The following is a 19,915-nucleotide window of genomic DNA, read 5'->3' as shown; positions in this document are numbered from 1 at the left end:
TTTTTTGAAAATACAAATTCGTTTTTTCTTGCGCGAACGGAGAGCCTTAAGTGGTGTTTCACGCACAGCAATGACCTACAAGGCTGCAGCAAAAGCTAGCGCCCCAACTCAAGAACAATACTATTTCTTTTGACAAAATAAATAGACCGCCGCCTTTATTTTAATATTTATTGAACCAGCGCACCTAACAGCACTGCCTGGCACTAGTAATCCTTGGATCTTGTGATGCCGCGTGCGTCATGAAAAGCTGGTTGGGTCGTTTCAGCTTGCACCTGCTGCAGCTCCTTGGGCGCAACACGCTGCGGAAGGAAGAGTGAATTTGCTGAAAGCGCCGCCGCATCGCTGTTTGCTATACATGTAGATACCGCATCAGGTATTGCTCGGTTCTTCACTGCAGTTGCCATTAGGTAGAGAGAACCACACGCTGGGCTTCCACTGCTCAAGATGCTGAGCTCGAATCGATATAAATCCAGAGTGAAGTGGCGTTCACAACTAACATGTAACTTTTCCCAGGGCGATTGTCTTCCCATGACATTGGGCAAATGCCGGCGTGTCTCGCGTGGCCCCCTGTTAAGCCAACGGCGCCTGCTGCGAGCCGAGCGAAAGCCGAGCCCATGCAAGTCTACCTCGAAAATTCGGCCCCGAGAGCGATTACCATCCCCCGACGAGGGACGAGAGGCGAAATGTTCGTAAGCGCGAAGACCTATAGCCGCAAGAAAGGACGCACAATCATTCATACCTAGAACTATAGTTGACTCGAACAACCTACCATCAGACATTGCCACTGAAGTTCACGCTGATTAATTTCATAAATTCAAGTTCAAGTTCAAGTTTATTTTCCTTTCTTACAAAGGAGGAGCCGGGACTAAAAGCTGTGGTAACAGCTTGACTGGAGGTACCGACTCCTTGAGACAGTGGCAGTACAGAAGGAAGGCGAGGGTCACATCATTTACATCAATTAGTAATGTCATGGGTATCCGATGCAAATCCACATTTACGCTAAGCGCGAACACACATGCAAAACGAAAGTCGCAATACACACATGTACTCAAAGCAAATGTTTTACATCACTAAAATATACAAAAAAAATCATGTCTGCTTCTTTCACAGATTGAAATTGTGTCGGCAGTAGTCACGGATATTGCGTTTTGAATTTCTGGTAATATCAAAATTGTCATGGATTAGTTTGTTTAGCAAGAGGGGAAGGTTGTAACTTAAGGACTGGTTCATAGAGTAAGTTCTTGGTGTTGGAGTGATCCAAGTTTCTTTGTATCTAGTGTTACGGCAGCTGTTATTTTCTCTCAGTTGTTCAAGTACAATAAAGGGATTGTCACGTTGTTGTGAAGAGTATTTATAGCATAATAGAAGCCTGTAAAAGTATAACGCGAAGATTGGAAGGATATCATACTTTATAAAGATATTCCTTGTGGGGAAAGGAATGGCACATTTGCTATGGACCAGACGGCTTTTTTATGCAGCAAATGCAATCTATGAAGATTTGTTACCCCTGTTGTTCCCCAAACCAAGCTGCAGTATTGGATATGACTTAGTACTAACGCGTTGTAGAGCAACATCTTTACCCTTACTGGAAAAATATGTCTAAAGCGACCAAGTATACCTAGAGCTGAGGAAACTTTCGAACAAATGTGTTCTATGTGCGCATTCCAAGTTAGGTTGTGAGATAAGATAACGCCCAGTGTTTTTACAGAAGTCACAAGCTCTATTGGTTGGCTGTTTAAGGCTATTTTGAGAGGCCCAGATATTTTCTTTCCCTTAGGGAGGTATAACAGAATTTGTGTTTTTGACGGATTTATGCGCAAGGAGTTTGCATCTGCCCATGAGTGCAGTTTATTAAGGGCTTCGCTTGTTTTGCTTTCAACCTCGGCCTCGGAAATACCTGTGACCAAAAAAGTTGTGTCATCTGCAAATGACACAACCTGAACATTACTAGCGCTGTAGACAATGTCATTTATATAAACTAAAAATAGCAAAGGCCCAAAATTGTTTCCTTGGGGCACTCCGCATGTTATATGGAGGGTAGGAGAGGATGCTGTGTTTATATCTACAAATTGGGTTCTGTGAGATAAGTAAGATTGTAATAGGGTTAGCGCTAGGCCCCGCACACCATACCTTTCCAATTTAAAAAGAAGAATATCATGATTTATGAGGTCAAAGGCCTTAGTAAAATCGATGTAAATACCCATGGTGAGCTTGTTTTCACTGAATGCCTTAATTATAATTTCTTTTTGAGTTAGAAGTGCTGTCTCTGTAGATCTTTTCTTCCTAAATCCATGTTGAAAATCTAGAAATAAGTGATTTTCGTCAAAATAAGAAGTCACTCTGTGATGTATTATTTTCTCGATGCCTTTGGAAAACACAGGCAGTATAGAAATCGGTCGGTAGTTTGTGAATAGGTTCTTATCACCTTTTTTAAAAATGGGTATCACTCGAGCAATTTGCATTCCTGTAGGGAAAACCCTAGTAGAGAGAATCAAATTATAAATATAGGTAATAATCGGGCACAGTATGTCAAGTACATATTTTACGGGCAATATCTGGAAGCAATTTACGTCCAGCGTTTTACTATTCTTCAAGTTATTGATGGAAGAGAAAACCTCAGCTGTTTCAGTCGGGGCCAAGAACAGCGAACTTATCCTATCGTTTTCTCGCACGTACTGAGCGTAGTTTCTAATGGTACTCCCATCGAGTTCATTATCTTTCGTTTGCTGAATTAAAATGTGATTGAAAGCATCTGCCAATGGAACACCGGAGAGCTCTTTTTTCCCATGCCTAAAGGTGCCAAGTGTAAGCGTAGGAGTACCGGGACGCACCAAAGAGTTCAACTTGCGCCAGGCTGCATCTGGCCGCAGTGTAGTTTCAGCATCGAACATATCTATTAGGTATGAATCCTTAGCTTTCCTCAGCGTAGACGTAAGTTTATTCCGGTAGCTCTTAAATTCTGCAAGTATATTTAGATCTTTAGTTTTTACAAATTTGGCATACAACGCATTTTTATGCTTGACCATTCTCAGGTGTTCTCTCGTTAACCAAGGTTTTCGCGCTCTCTTTGGCTTTTTTACTTGTGTTACTGGAAAATGCTGGTGGTATATTTTCTTAAGTATACTTATAAAGATAAGGTACGCTGTGTTGCTCTCACGGCATTCATATACTGCATCCCATGTTTGTTTTTCAACATCCTGGCGGAATGATTCAAGACGCGAAGATGTAATAACTTGACGATATGTGGGCTTTAGTTAATTCCACTTGATGGGAAATTGCTTGTCTACGAATAAAAAGGTTCCCAGATGATCACTTATACCTGTACAAAGAGTGCCAGCAAATGTAGTGTCTGTGTTAACGTTGGTAATAAATACGTCTAGTAATGTAGAACTTTGTTCTGTGATTCGCGTTGGGTTGGTGATTACATTAGATAGGCCATAAGTAGAAAGGGTCTTTCTGGTAAGGAGTAGGTACAATCATGTTCACATTCATGTCTCCACCTAAGAAGATCTGTGCTTTTTGCTCCGTCACATATTCTAAACGTTCTTCAAGGAAGGCCAAAAAACGGCTAAAGGTACCAGATGGCGGTCTGTAGACCACGCAAAACATATTGCCAAGGTGTCATAAGGTAAGCACTTCAAAATCAAGAGTGACAGCACAGAATTTCTCTTCGGTATCACACAGCAGGTTATCTTTTACCAGGATAGAAACACCACCGCCTCTTTTGTCGTGACGATTTCGATAGAAGCATTGATAACCAGATGGGCAGAATATAGCCGTTTCGCGTTCATACCATGTTTCAGTGAACATGAGCACAGTGAAAGACATTTCAAATACTTCCAGCAAAGCATGCATTTCATTATCTTTGTTTCTTAAAGATTGGACGTTGTGATGAAAAAAAGATGGGGCAGGTTTTTTCTTTTTGACCAATTTATGAATTTGCTGTGGTAGAAAATCCGTGTTTAGAGCATACAAGCTGTACAGATAAGCTGGAACATTTTAAGCAATCCTAGACAGCTGATCCTTGCTAGTGATAGGAATAACTGTTGATGTTTCAGTTTGGCGAACGTAGATTTTTCCATTCTTGACCCAGGCGTATTTCCATCCTCGTTCCTTTTTCGCGGCATTTACAGCACCGAAGAGGCGTTTCATTGCCGGACACAGGTGCTCATTGACAAAAATTTTATCATCTTGTTCTATCGCGAGGTCACGAGCCGTTAGCCTGTGCTTTCTTGCTTTTTCTAAGAAATAGTTACGCGGAGCTCTGTGAGTAAACTGCACAATTATGTTAGGGGAGGTAGAATTTCCGGCGGCCTGGACCCGATGGCAGACTTCAATGTCAGAGTCCTTCAGAGGCGTCCCGATTACTTCACCCAACTGTTTTGTCAGTTCGTGCAGGTTTTCACCGTCTACCCGTGGCACTCCTTTAATTTCGACGTTCAGGCACCGCGAGTGTTGCTCGTTCTGCATAAGTCGGGATTCCTGCTCTTTTACATGCGCATAGAGAGCTTCGCGTTCTTCCTTCAACGTGCTTATACTTTCTTTCAGAGCCTCGTTCTCTGCTTCAACTTTTTTCACGGAAGCTTTCATTTCCTCATAGCACTGGTTTATGAAAGTCATGCTGGCCTTAATATCTCTGACATCCTTCCTGAGTTCTCGCTCGAAACTCTTGTTTCATCTCACGCTTAAGGTCCTCAAACAATTTCTGAAGTTCTTTGGCCATTTTTCAAAGTACTGAACTCGCGTATCAACAGTTTTGGCAGCAGCAGTGGCGGTAAGACAGTTAGACTGACGTTAAAATGAGGGCGAAAAGTGCACCAACCTGAAAAAAGTGCGCAAAACTTGTAAGACGTGTCTGTCGCTCACCACTGCCAAACTGTCGAGAGCGGGGGGCGTGGCCGGTTACTGCTGACAGAGGAAATAGCACACGGCTGCTGGAAGGCGTTGACGGTGGCCGCTGTGTCCTGGATGTCCAAAAAAAGACGACGATTTAAACCAACTTGTTCAGCTCTGGTAGGGCAAGGGCCGAAGTGAGGCGACAGCCTCATCAAAACAGAGTGGCTTGTTGGGCGAGTTGGTTTTCCATATTGAAAATATACCTGCGCTCAAAAGACACGGACTGAAAGATAAAGACACACACACACAGCGCTGGACTTACAACTGAATTTTTTATTCGGGAAACACTGCTCTTTATACACATCAGCAGCTGATAAAAATGGAAGATGGTAACACCCGGATGATAAAAAATCGACAAACTGTCTCGTCACATGTCCAGTCCTACCTTCCCTTTTGCAAAAATGCCTTTTCCTTTGATAGTAGTGAAAGGGACGTGCTACTCACGCATGCAACCCCACTGTCCGCTATGCTCATGGCTTCAATTATTTCACGCGTCGTTTGGTCACGGTTCCTGCTTACTATCTTCGTCTCGTTATAGGAAGGTACACATTTACACTCTTGACAATAAACCACCACATTCCCATCGCCTTTCCGTTCCATGTTTCTCCGATGTTCACGGAGCCGCTCGTTCAAACACCGCCCCGTTTGGCCTACATATGCTTTTCCACATGTCAGCGGCATCCTGTAAACCACTCCTTCTGCGCATGCGACCATGGGGACTTGGTGTTTCTTTTTACACCCCTTAGCTTTTCTTTCTGGGTACGTTACTATTTTGCATAAGTTTTCCAATTTGTCCGGGGCTGAAAAAACGACCCTAGTTTTTACTTTCGATGCAATTCTTTTAAGATTATGGGACACCCCATGAATGTACGGAATCACCACCGTTTTCTCCCTTTGTTTTGCTCCCTCCTTGCTAGGCACCGTACCCTTTTTCCCACATTTCTTGAGCAGGCTTTTTGCCACCGACACCAACACCTGATCCGGATAACCTGCTTCCTTTAGCCTCACCACCTGCTGCTCAAAACTTTCTTTGACTAATTCCGGGCAAGATTTCTTCAACGCATTTTGAAAACATAACCTCACGATTGCCCTCTTCACTAATTTCGAATGTGCAGAGCTGAACGGAAGCAAACCTTTGTTACCTCTAGGCTGGTACATCCAAAATGTCCCAACAGGCGCCAGTGACAGCTTGATATCGAGGAAACGTATCGTGCCTTCATTCATTTCTTCATATGTGATTATTAGTGGGTTAAGGATTTTACTAAAAACATCAAGTAGCTCTTGCACAGCATAGTCGTAAATACCGTCAAGGTGATTAAAGACCACTAAAAAGTCATCCACAAACCGGAACACTTTTACGCCATCAACTTTGTTTTGATCTCGCAACAGGATAGCCAACTTTCTGTCACATTGGGCAAGGAAAATGTTACTAAGAACTGGCGCGATACACGACCCGATGCAAACTCCCTTCTTCTGCCGATAAACCACATCACTCCAATTGACGCACGTGGCAGCCAAATAGAAGGACAACATTTCCAGAAAATTGCTCACGCACATTCCCGTTTCATTTTGGAATGCTACACTTCCAAACTGATCAATGCAATCACCCACGCATTGAAGCAACTCCTGATGTGGCAAGGAATAATATAGATCCTTTATATCGAACGAGCACGCCATGAACCGACTGTATTTGTGATTGTCCAGAAAAGTTATAATCAGTTGGGAATCCTTCACCAAAAACGAATCATCGATGCTCAGTAGATTGAGCTTGCCCTTAAGAAATTCAGCAATTGACTTTTGCCATGTTCCCGACTCAGATACGATAACCCTTAGGGGACAACCAGGCTTGTGGGTCTTAGCCGTAAACATAAATTTCAGACTATTGCATTCACTCTTGTCTATACTTGAAACGAGTCTAGTTAATTCCAGTTTTTCACATAGTTTCTTCCCCTTTGCTTTCAAGCTGCGTAAGGAATTACGGGGAAGTTTCTCAAAAACTGAATTCACAGCCTCCAAAGCTTTTTAACAAAACATCTCTTTCGTTAGAACAACAAAACCACCGTCCTTGTCTGCAGTAAGTAAACATAAAGAGTCATCCCGCAGCACTGAAATAACCCGCCCTATTGGAAGACTGGTTTTCGCAGGCTTACATCTTGAAAGAACGTCCACTCCCTCTGATATGCATCGTTCACTCTCGGACGTTGGAGCGAACCTTGCAACTTGGCGCACGAGGGACAGCAGCTCAGGCGCGGTCTTCCGTGGTTCCACGGCGAACTTGGGGCCAAGTGAGAGCACCCGCTGCACATCCTGAGGCAGGCGAACGTCGTCTAGGTTGTGAACTGCTTTCACTTCCGTCGCTGATCTTGCAGGAACGCAGGCACGAAGCTGAGGCAGAATTTTTTGCCACAAAAATTCTGCCGTGCAGTCAGCGGTACGCTGATAGTCACGAAGAACTCTGAAGGCCCGAGGAGCACCTGTTGAGCCAAGTACCTGCACCCGCAGGAGATCCCTGAACGTACGGACTTGACACCTCCACTCCGATCGTAAAATTCTGCACATCCGCATGCCATGCCCCATAGAGGGCTCGAAACCACCGAAGAGAGCCCTAACTGCTTGCGGTATCACACGCTTCCGGATGCAGAAGGACAGGGATCTTGCATGGCAGCACGCCGTTGCTAGGAGAGGTATGACGGAACATGGTTGCAAAGAAGAACACGACAAAGAGCTCGATGTATAAGAAATGAAGTTTAGCAGAGTGGCTTGTTGGGCGAGTTGGTTTTCCATATTGAAAATATACCTGCGCTCAAAAGACACGGACTGAAAGATAAAGACACACACACACAGCGCTGGACTTACAACTGAATTTTTTTATTCGGGAAACACTGCTCTTTATACACATCAGCAGCTGATAAAAATGGAAGATGGTAACACCCGGATGATAAAAAATCGACAAACTGTCTCGTCACATGTCCAGTCCTACCTTCCCTTTTGCAAAAATGCCTTTTCCTTTGATAGTAGTGAAAGGGACGTGCTACTCACGCATGCAACCCCACTGTCCGCTATGCTCATGGCTTCAATTATTTCACGCGTCGTTTGGTCACGGTTCCTGCTTACTATCTTCGTCTCGTTATAGGAAGGTACACATTTACACTCTTGACAATGAACCACCAAATTCCCATCGCCTTTCCGTTCCATGTTCCTCCGATGTTCACGGAGCCGCTCGTTCAAACACCGCCCCGTTTGGCCTACATATGCTTTTCCACATGTCAGCGGCATCCTGTAAACCACTCCTTCTGCGCATGCGACCATGGGGACTTGGTGTTTCTTTTTACACCCCTTAGCTTTTCTTTCTGGGTACGTTACTATTTTGCATAAGTTTTCCAATTTGTCCGGGGCTGAAAAAACGACCCTAGTTTTTACTTTCGATGCAATTCTTTTAAGATTATGGGACACCCCATGAATGTACGGAATCACCACCGTTTTCTCCCTTTGTTTTGCTCCCTCGTTGCTAGGCACCGTACCCTTTTTCCCACATTTCTTGAGCAGGCTTTTTGCCACCGACACCAACACCTGATCCGGATAACCTGCTTCCTTAAGCCTCACCACCTGCTGCTCAAAACTTTCTTTGACTAATTCCGGGCAAGATTTCTTCAACGCATTTTGAAAACATAACCTCACGATTGCCCTCTTCACTAATTTCGAATGTGCAGAGCTGAACGGAAGCAATCCTTTGTTACCTCTAGGCTGGTACATCCAAAATGTCCCAACAGGCGCCAGTGACAGCTTGATATCGAGGAAACGTATCGTGCCTTCATTCATTTCTTCATATGTGATTATTAGTGGGTTAAGGATTTTACTAAAAACAGCAAGTAGCTCTTGCACAGCATAGTCGTAAATACCGTCAAGGTGATTAAAGACCACTAAAAAGTCATCCACAAACCGGAACACTTTTACGCCATCAACTTTGTTTTGATCTCGCAACAGGATAGCCAACTTTCTGTCACATTGGGCAAGGAAAATGTTACTAAGAACTGGCGCGATACACGACCCGATGCAAACTCCCTTCTTCTGCCGATAAACCACATCACTCCAAGTGACGCACGTGGCAGCCAAATAGAAGGACAACATTTCCAGAAAATTGCTCACGCACATTCCCGTTTCATTTTGGAATGCTACACTTCCAAACTGATCAATGCAATCACCCACGCATTGAAGCAACTCCTGATGTGGCAAGGAATAATATAGATCCTTTATATCGAACGAGCACGCCATGAACCGACTGTCTTTGTGATTGTCCAGAAAATATATACTGTTGGGAATCCTTCACCAAAAACGGATCATCGATGCTCAGTAGGTTGAGCTTGCCCTTAAGAAATTCAGCAATTGACTTTTGCCATGTTCCCGACTCAGATACGATAACCCTTAGGGGACAACCAGGCTTGTGGGTCTTAGCCGTAAACATAAATTTCAGACTATTGCATTCACTCTTGTCTATACTTGAAACGAGTCTAGTTAATTCCAGTTTTTAGTCGGGAACATGGCAAAAGTCAATTGCTGAATTTCTTAAGGGCAAGCTCAACCTACTGAGCATCGATGATCCGTTTTTGGTGAAGGATTCCCAACAGATTATAACTTTTGTGGACAATCACAAAGACAGTCGGTTCATGGCGTGCTCGTTCGATATAAAGGATCTATATTATTCCTTGCCACATCAGGAGTTGCTTCAATGCGTGGGTGATTGCATTGATCAGTTTGGAAGTGTAGCATTCCAAAATGAAACGGGAATGTGCGTGAGCAATTTTCTGGAAATGTTGTCCTTCTATTTGGCTGCCACGTGCGTCACTTGGAGTGATGTGGTTTATCGGCAGAAGAAGGGAGTTTGCATCGGGTCGTGTATCGCGCCAGTTCTTAGTAACATTTTCCTTGCCCAATGTGACAGAAAGTTGGCTATCCTGTTGCGAGATCAAAACAAAGTTGATGGCGTAAAAGTGTTCCGGTTTGTGGATGACTTTTTAGTGGTCTTTAATCACCTTGACGGTATTTACGACTATGCTGTGCAAGAGCTACTTGCTGTTTTTAGTAAAATCCTTAACCCACTAATAATCACATATGAAGAAATGAATGAGGGCACGATACGTTTCCTCGATATCAAGCTGTCACTGGCGCCTGTTGGGACATTTTGGATGTACCAGCCTAGAGGTAACAAAGGTTTGCTTCCGTTCAGCTCTGCACATTCGAAATTAGTGAAGAGGGCAATCGTGAGGTTATGTTTTCAAAATGCGTTGAAGAAATCTTGCCCGGAATTAGTCAAAGAAAGTTTTGAGCAGCAGGTGGTGAGGCTTAAGGAAGCAGGTTATCCGGATCAGGTGTTGGTGTCGGTGGCAAAAAGCCTGCTCAAGAAATGTGGGAAAAAGGGTACGGTGCCTAGCAAGGAGGGAGCAAAACAAAGGGAGAAAACGGTGGTGATTCCGTACATTCATGGGGTGTCCCATAATCTTAAAAGAATTGCATCGAAAGTAAAAACTAGGGTCGTTTTTTCAGCCCCGGACAAATTGGAAAACTTATGCAAAATAGTAACGTACCCAGAAAGAAAAGCTAAGGGGTGTAAATAGAAACACCAAGTCCCCATGGTCGCATGCGCAGAAGGAGTGGTTTACAGGATGCCGCTGACATGTGGAAAAGCATATGTAGGCCAAACGGGGCGGTGTTTGAACGAGCGGCTCCGTGAACATCGGAGAAACATGGAACGGAAAGGCGATGGGAATGTGGTGGTTCATTGTCAAGAGTGTAAATGTGTACCTTCCTATAACGAGACGAAGATAGTAAGCAGGAACCGTGACCAAACGACGCGTGAAATAATTGAAGCCATGAGCATAGCGGACAGTGGGGTTGCATGCGTGAGTAGCACGTCCCTTTCACTACTATCAAAGGAAAAGGCATTTTTGCAAAAGGGAAGGTAGGACTGGACATGTGACGAGACAGCTTGTCGATTTTTTATCATCCGGGTGTTACCATCTTCCATTTTTATCAGCTGCTGATGTGTATAAAGAGCAGTGTTTCCCGAATAAAAAATTCAGTTGTAAGTCCAGCGCTGTGTGTGTGTGTCTTTATCTTTCAGTCCGTGTCTTTTGAGTGCAGGTATATTTTCAATCATCAAAACAGGAACGGACCTGGAAAAAGTGCGCAAAACTTGTAAGACGTGTCTGTCGCTCACCACTGCCACTGCCAAACTGCGTGCTGATATCATTCTGCGTGCTCATATCAGAATGGGACGTCTCTGCTTTTCCGGCTTAGTCATTCTTCTTCGGGACTAATCTAATACCTTTTGCCGTCTCTTTCAATACCGTTTTGCAATTTTTTTGTGTGTTTTGCTTTTAGTATATCCAAATTCCCAGGTGTTTAAATTTTTGCGATTTACTCTTATCTTGTGCTGTCTTGTTTTTGTGCCAACTTTCATACCACTTCTAATATTGGCATGCGAGTATATTGCGGGGTTTTTGAGAGCTGCTGCAGTTTCAGAAATTGCCATTATTGTGTTTTGTGTGCCCCCCCCCCCCCCTATGTAGGCCCTCTCCCAGAGGGCCTTTGGAGTATTTGAATAAGTAAATAAGTTAATTATTTAATTATTAAAAGTCGATAAAATGTGGTGTAGTTTTCTTCTAACAGTACATTCTCCTCTCGTGTTGTAGTATTTTTCGGCGGCGCGGTACTTTCTTTTTGCAGTTCTGTCGCTTCGACAACGGGGCGCACAGTACTGCGCAAAATTATCTTGGTAATACAAGTTCATGGCCAAAAACACTGCAGAAAATTTGTTGCGAAAAGAGCAATTATCCTGTAGTGTTTTGCAAAAGGGGATGCAGGTACCGCAAAGACTGCAAGTGAGCAGCGAATGCAGATCGACTGATTCAACGGGGCGCTCGAAACAGGGAGAAATTTGTGCAGTAATAATGCGCCTAAAACTCAGTGACACGTAATCGTATTATGCGCCTGCAATGCGATAGCATTTGACACTTTTCATGCCATTACCGGAAGTTCCGTCCCTTGCAGGTTGCGTCACTTCGAGTCTTGATACGTCGTTATCACGTCGCACCTCCGCGTCACGTGAACTGGAGAGGTCATAATGATGCCACTCCTTCCCCAAATCAAAGACTTTTAATAGAGCAGAGAGGGTTTTTTTTTCGATGGACTACGAATGCATTTGCTTTACCAATCATGCATAAGACACTGCTTGATTTCCAGCAATAGCAATGGACACAATGCTAACACTTACTTCCAACATTAAAATTATAATACGCTAATTATTATGTTAATCGCCTAGTTAGCAGACCACACATTTCTTTTCAACTCTATGTTGATCGGTTTCATCAATGTTGTTTCAAACGCAGCCGTGGTGTCTGCTATGATTGGGCAAGAGGCATTACACTCACCTCTCATGTGTCATGACAGCATCATTTGCAAAATGAAGGTTTTCGTGCGATTGCGTATTTTTGCTCAGAACCGTTTTCCTTCATTGTTTTAAATATTACAGAGGCAAGATGCTAAGTAAATACAAATGACCAGTATATGTACATTGCGCACGAAACAATGTTTTTTTTCTTTATTTCCATTCACCCATGAAATATCTGGAAGACGAATATGAGTACACGTTTTCGACACAAGAAGGAAGTATCTCTAAAATTCGTACCAACCAAACTGAGCAGTTTCTGTTTTCTTTAGCGAATACTATTTGCAATTTTTTTGCTGACGCACTAAATTATTCGCACCTCGGGTTCATTTCATCATTCCTCAAAGAAACAATTACTAAACTTCAATGACCATCAACCTGATAACCAAACTCTCATTCCACATAGCCTAACCCTCCCCAGTACATCTCAGGGGAAATCAGGGGATTCTCCCCGGTTATGCGCTGCTGTAGTTGCACATGCCGATTGATTTCTATCCACCTTCAGGAGGGAAAATCTCTGTTGCCGCTTTAAGCCACTTCTCTTAGTTTGCGATTAGGTTTGGTTTGGTTTATGGAGGTTTAACGTCCCAAAGCGACTCAGGCTATGAGAGACGCCGTAATGAAGGGCTGCGGAAATTTCGGCCACCTGAAGTTCTTTAACGGGCACTGACATCGCACAGCACACGGGCCTCTAGAATTTCGCCTCCATCGAAATTCGAGCGCCGTGGCCAGGATCGAACCCGCGTGTTTCGGGCCAGCAGCCGAGAGCCATAACCACTCAGCCACCGCGGCGGCTAGTTTGGGATTAGGATTACACCATTGATACATTAGTAGATATCCTCCAATGCCTCCGTTTTTCACTTTGATTTCTTCTGTTACTCCGAGGTGACTACGAATCTAATCCCGGCCCGGGGAGCTCTTCGCTTGCTGATCAGCTGAAGTCCATAGTGGATGATATCAAAGAAATCAAGACGGAAAAATCTGTCAATAACTAGAAACTAAGCGCAGTTGATAAAAAACTTGAAAAATTAACTGGGCTCAAAAAAGAACTCTCAACTTGTTCAAAGTGAGTAGCTGAGCTCCAGAAAAGCTTGCACCTATGACAGAAAAAAATAAATGAAATTGATAACAGAAGTCGCCGTTCTAACATCATTGTTACGGTATTAAAGAATAAGCGAATGAACCTACTGAAACGCTGCTCAAATATACTAAATTGAACGTATTTGAGGGCCTGCTAGGGCTAAAAATTTCAGGAATCGAGAGTATAAACCGGCTTTAAAACCAGGCAAAAATGATCCAACAAAATATACAGCTGCAATCGTGAAACTTCTGGATTACCGCGATAATGTCAGCATATTCAAGGATTGCTCCAAATTGAAAGGGTCTCGCTTTTCTATCAGTGAAGGTTTTCACGTGCTATTGATAATATCCGAAAAAAATTCTGGGACCTAACAAAAGAAAATTGCAACCGCGAAAGAAGAAAAAATATTCCTAACCTACGATAAACAGCGAATAAATGAACTGTTTGCTTGGGTTAACGACCATAACGACATCATTGAAATAGTTGTAGAAGAAAAACAGAACACCAAAACCAGAATCCCGTACCACCAGAAGCAAAACCAATTACCTTTCTCAAATTCAATGCCCGCAGTATAATTAATAAGGTGCCCGAACTGGAGGCTACTTTGCTGGCTTTTGAGCCTGACGTCGCGACCATCACTGAGACATGGTTGCATCTTGGCAGTTCAGACCGTGAAATTATACCCCCTGGATATACATATTTCACATATTTTGAACATTAGGCAGACAATTACTGTTTTATATCAGTTGTCCTTGCTCTGCAAACACAATTAAATGGCATATTTTTTCTCGGTTTCAAACTGGTGTGTTATAGTGTTTATTAAAATGGACTGATAAACTCCTCCGAACTAAGCGTAATCCATTCAGGTGAAAGGAACCAGAAGCATGAAAACATCCTCATGTAACGATATTTTAACTTCATTGACACAAACGTCGCCCACTGAATGACGTAAAGGTCACTCATTGAATAATGGATCCAGCGAGGTCCCTTTCCTTAGACCTCACGATAAAATCTGACCCATAACTTCACTTTGTAACCGAGCACTCGGGACCGCACAGCATAGATTAATGACGTGACCTGCCGGTGACCCACGACGCGAGGTTCATGCATGCTATATATTGGTTTGGTTTATGGTATATGGGGGTTTAACGCCCCAAAGCGACTCAGGCTATGAGAGATGCCGTAGTGAAGGTCTCCGGAAGTTTTGACTACCTGGGGCTCTTAAACGTGCATAGACATCGCACAGTACAAGGCCCCTAGAGACATGGTTGCATCCTGGCAGTTCAGACCGTGAAATTGTCCCACCTGGATATACATATTTCACATATTTTGAACATTAGCCAGACCCTTACTGTTTTATATGAGTTGTCCTTGCTCTGCAAACACAATTAAATGGCATATTATTTCTCGGTTTCAAACTGGTGCGATATAGTGTTTATTAAAATGTACTGATAAACTCCTCCGAACTAAGCATAATCCATTCAGGTGAAAGGAACCAGAAGCATGAAAACATCCTCATGTAACGATATTTTAACTTCATTGACATAAACGTCTCCCACTGAATGACGTAAAGGTCACTCACTGAATAATGGATCCAGCGAGGTCCCTTTCCTTGGACCTCACGATAAAATCTGACCCATAACTTCACTCTGTAACCGAGCACTCGGGACCGCACAGCATAGATTAATCACGTGACCTTCCGGTGACCCACGACGCGTGGTTCATGCATGCTATATATTGGTTTGGTTTATGGTTTATGGGGGTTTAACGTCCCTAAGCGACTCAGGCTACGAGAGACGCCACTACAGTGAAGGGCTCCGGGAATTTCGACCACCTGGGGTTCTTTAACTTGCACTGACATCGCACAGTACACGGGCCTCTAGAATTTCGCCTGCATTGAAATTCGACCGCCGCAGCCGGGATCGAGCCCGCGTCTTTCGGGCCAGGATCCGAGCGCCATAACCACACAGCAACCTCGGCGGCCGCATGCTATATATCGGTACGGTGATGTGAGCGCCATAACCACACAGCAACCTCGGCGGCCGCATGCTATATATCGGTACGGTGATGTGGTGCTAATAATTTCTAACCGAGACAATTAAACAGCCTCTAACTTATAAATATTAGGAAATATGAGGAAAGTCGTCAATAATAAAAATAATTGGTTTTTGGAGAAGGGAAATGGCGCAGTATCTGTCCCTTATATCGTTGGACACCTGAACCGCGCCGTAAAGGAAGGGATAATGGAGGGAGTGAAAGCAGAAAGGAAGAAAGAATTGTCGTAGTGGAGGGCTCCGGAATAATTTCGACCACCTGGGGATCTTTAACGTGCACTAACATCGCACAGCACACGGCCGCCTTAGCGTTTTGCCGCCATAAAAACGCAGGCGTCTGCGTTTTTATGGAGGCAAAACGCTAAGGCGCCCGTGTGCTATTCGAGTCAATGCATGTTAAAGATTCGCATTAAAGCAAGTATATGTGTGACCGTGCCTGTGATAATGGTTTTCGAAGCAAAAGTTCGGAAAAGCTCCGGACCGTGACCCACACAATAAACACAACTTCGTACCTTTTTCTTGGCCAAATTATTGCTTTTAAATGCGACCTAAACAAAATATGTTGGGGAAATGTGTTAGGAGCACTTACATTTTAAGCTACCAAAAAATCACAAAACGCCTGTCGCAAACGTCTATGAAATAGGTTCAGCTTAATCTTCATGAATACCTCGCAGTAACGTTGAAATTTTGAATGTTCGTAGCAATTAAAAACACTAAACCAAATGAAAGCAAATCTCCGCCCAACCAGAGAGAACTTCTCCCGAAGGCGTAGGGCGGTAGGCCGCTGCTGGCTTATTAGAGACCACGGCTGATGTGTAGCGACGAGCTGCTGACGCCCATAGGCAGAAGCGCAGGCACGAGACAGTTTCAGCACAGGCAGCTCTACTATTATCTAGCGGTCTGCCATGCACCATACCTGTAAAGCTTCGATTCATGCAGGTAGATCTCAAGAACGAATTCTTTAGTACACGGGCAAAATATATATAATCAAAATTGGCTACAATGAGAAAACACTAATAGTAGGCATTAGTTGTTTGTAGAATTGTAGCAGCGGAATCTCAATACTATGTAATAACCTTCTCTTTTAGCGAAAATGCTGATTGGATCGGTGTGCATTCTCAAAACATTATGGCACATGTTTAAATAAAATAAATCTGTGTGGGTAACATCTTCTACAGTACCCTAGAAATAAGCAGGAAGAACTAATCTTTTTAATGATCATTCTTTCAATAAACTGAAACTGCATACATGCCGTTCCATTTTGATAACTGATCGTATTACAAATCTGAACGGCGCTAGAGACACGGACGCTGGAAATACAACGTGGATAGAAAGAGCGCCTACTACAAACTGCGCTTATTGCGGAAAACACCATCTTTTTTTATACGCCAGTACGCTATCGCAGCCACAACAGCGTATCAGGAAAAAAATGCAGAATCACCACACAATGACCGACGGCATATGTCCGTCTAAAAAAAAAAATTGACGGTGGTTTAGCTGTGGTTAAACCTGGAGTCACTTGGTCACGTGACCAACCACGTGATCATGCTCGTGATCAAGCACATGTTTGATAGCGCATCTGGGCAGTCATCTGGCCATCAAGGAGCACAATTTTCTAAGGTTTCACGGTGCTGAAAAAACCACGCTCACTTTATACCGACCCCCAATTTTCTTCACGTTGAGCGCTAAATTGTGGAAGCAGGGAATTACCGCCACAGGCCTCTCCTCTATCTGCTTTCTTGGTTGTTCACCATTGGATCTGAGTTTAATTTTTTGAAGCAAAGTTTCGACTACGGCAGTCATCAAGGAGCGCGGTTAGCGAGCGTTATCCACTTGCTGAAGCTGCATGTCGAACCCAGCCTGCACACAGTGATCTCAAAATTTCGAGACAGCCGCATGCTACCCCGTCATGGCGATGCTTCGTTTCACCAGTTTTGGAATGGGCACTGCTGAACGGCATACGTCTTTTCTTGGACCCGGGGTTATATACCCAACGCACATGATGTTTACTAGAAAAAGTGAAACTGAACATCCAGAAACTGTATTTTGCCCCGGTTAGACAGTTCCGAAGTGAACGTAAGTCATTGAGAATTGTGTCTAAAAATGTTAAGAACATCTGCAATCGTTTCGTCAAATATGCGGCTACACTAAAAACAATAAAATAGTCATCCACAAAGCGGAACACCCGTCCAACAGGTGTCCCGCTCAACTCCGCACGGGTGTGCTTGTCATTACAAGATAAAAGTTATGCGTTAATTGACACCCCATTTGCACCGGCGTCCATGCCACTATGCGACAGCGCCCATGACGTGTTTCCGCCACTGCACGACGAGTTACTGCAGAACGGTTAGACACATTGCTTAAAAGCGGAGTTATTCAGCCCTCCAACAGCCCATGGGCCTCCCCGGCTGTTTTCGTCAAGAACGATGGGTGGGTTTGATTTTGCGTCGATTACGGACGCATCAGTGAGATCACGCACAGTTAGATCAATCTTCTTCCCTGTGTTAATGGCGCTCTGGACTGTCTCCAAGGCGCGGATCTCTGTTCTTCGTTCGATTTGCGCTTTGGTTACTGTCCCAATGGTAGCTGCAGATCGTGCCAAAACTGTGTGACCCCTGACAGCATGTGCGAGTTTCCCGTCATGCACTTCGGCCTATGTAACGCTCCTGCTACTTTCGAGCGAATGATAATAATTGGTTTTTTGGGGAAAAGAAAATGGCGCAGTACCTCTCTCATATATCGTGGGACACCTGAACAGCGCCGTATGGGAAGAGATAAAGGATGGAGTGAAAGAAGAAAGGAGGAGAACGGTGTCGTGGTGGAGTGCTCCGGAATAATTTCGACCGCCTGGGGATTTTTAACGTGCACTGACATCGCACAGCACCCGGGCGCCTTAGCGTTTTTCCTGCAAAAAAACGCATCCGCCGCGGTCGGGTTGAAACCCGGGAACTCCGGATCAGTAGTCAAGCGCCCTAACCACTGAGCCACCGCGGCGGGTGGATGCAGTTTTCGTGGCCTCGGGTGGAAGATGTGCCTGTGCTCTGTGGACGATAGTTACATTTTCTGTCAACGTGTCGCCTGAAGCACACCTTGACACCCCCACAAACTTCGGCCTCCAGCTGGCTGTTTAAAAAATGCCCTTTTGCTTCAATTGAACTCATTTTCGGTCACGCTGCATGCAAAGAAGGGGTAAGCCCTGACCCCGCCAAACTTCGTGCCGCAGCTTCGTTTCTCATACCTTCTACCAATAAGGAACTGCGCAGCTTCCAAGAGTTCTGGCCTTATTTTAGGCGTTTTATTCACAATTTTGCATCAGTTGCTGCCCCTCTGACGCGGCTGCTCGGCAGCAGTGTCTATTTTTCGCCTTGGTAACCCGCATGCGACGACGTCTACAACACATTGCGTCGTCTCCTCTCAGCACCACCCACCTTGTGACATTTCGTCCCGGCGCCCATGACTGAAGTCCTAACGCATTCCAATGTTTTTGTCTCGGTGCATTGCTCGCCCAGCGCAAATATGGCTTCGACGAATATGTAGTTGCATATGCCAGCTGCCCACGTTCCAATCCTGAGTTCATTTGCTTTGTTACCTCGCAATTTTGTGGACCCTAGGCAAGTTTCGTCCTTACGTGTGTGGCCGTCCTATCAATAATTACGGATCATCACGCCCTGTGTTAGCTTTTTTCATTGAACGATACTTCCGGCCGCCTGGCTTGATGGGCGCTGCGTCTCTAAGAACATGAATATGAAGAATAGGTAGCACCTTCTCTAGAGGATCAGACTCTTGTGAAAAAATGTGATTGCATGCCCCTGACACCCACTGCCGTTGAATTTTTCATGATTGGCTGATCAAATTTCGAAATATTTTGAGTGAGTGCGTCTCGCCGTTAAGCTTATCGTGGAGCTTTGATGACGCATGTGCATTGTGGTGATAGTTGTGAAGCATAAACATTACAGTAATATGGTATCGGGCAAGCATCGCACTTGATCAAGGCTCAGTTTGTGGCAAGTGGGTTTCAAGCCATGTCTCAGGAATTTTAATCTAAGACTTTTGAACTTTAGAGGAATTTCAAAGACATATAGACGAGACCTCGAAACAGTCACATTTCACCAGGAATGTGAGTCCATGCAGTTGCCTCAACACAAACACAGTGCCATAATCACGTGCAAACACTGACATATAGAGATACTATGATTTTTCTTATTTCATAGGTTATGCAAACTAATCATCATTAGAGTGAACTTCTATTTGGCATCACCATTTCTTGTCATTTGTTTAATAAATGCATCTTAGTGCAGTTGAATTTCAGCATGCCGACGAGCAAGCGAATTAAAAAGAAGCGCCTTTCTCAAACACGGTAATCGTCTGTTTATTTTCCACATTTCATTTAGGCCACTCGCAGGAAAATTATAGACGGCGGGAAATCCGATGACTTTTTCT

The sequence above is a fragment of the Amblyomma americanum genome, chromosome 8 (genome assembly GCF_052857255.1).
Source record: "Amblyomma americanum isolate KBUSLIRL-KWMA chromosome 8, ASM5285725v1, whole genome shotgun sequence".
Taxonomy (NCBI): domain Eukaryota; kingdom Metazoa; phylum Arthropoda; class Arachnida; order Ixodida; family Ixodidae; genus Amblyomma; species Amblyomma americanum.
Note: the sequence above shows the minus strand (reverse complement) of the source record.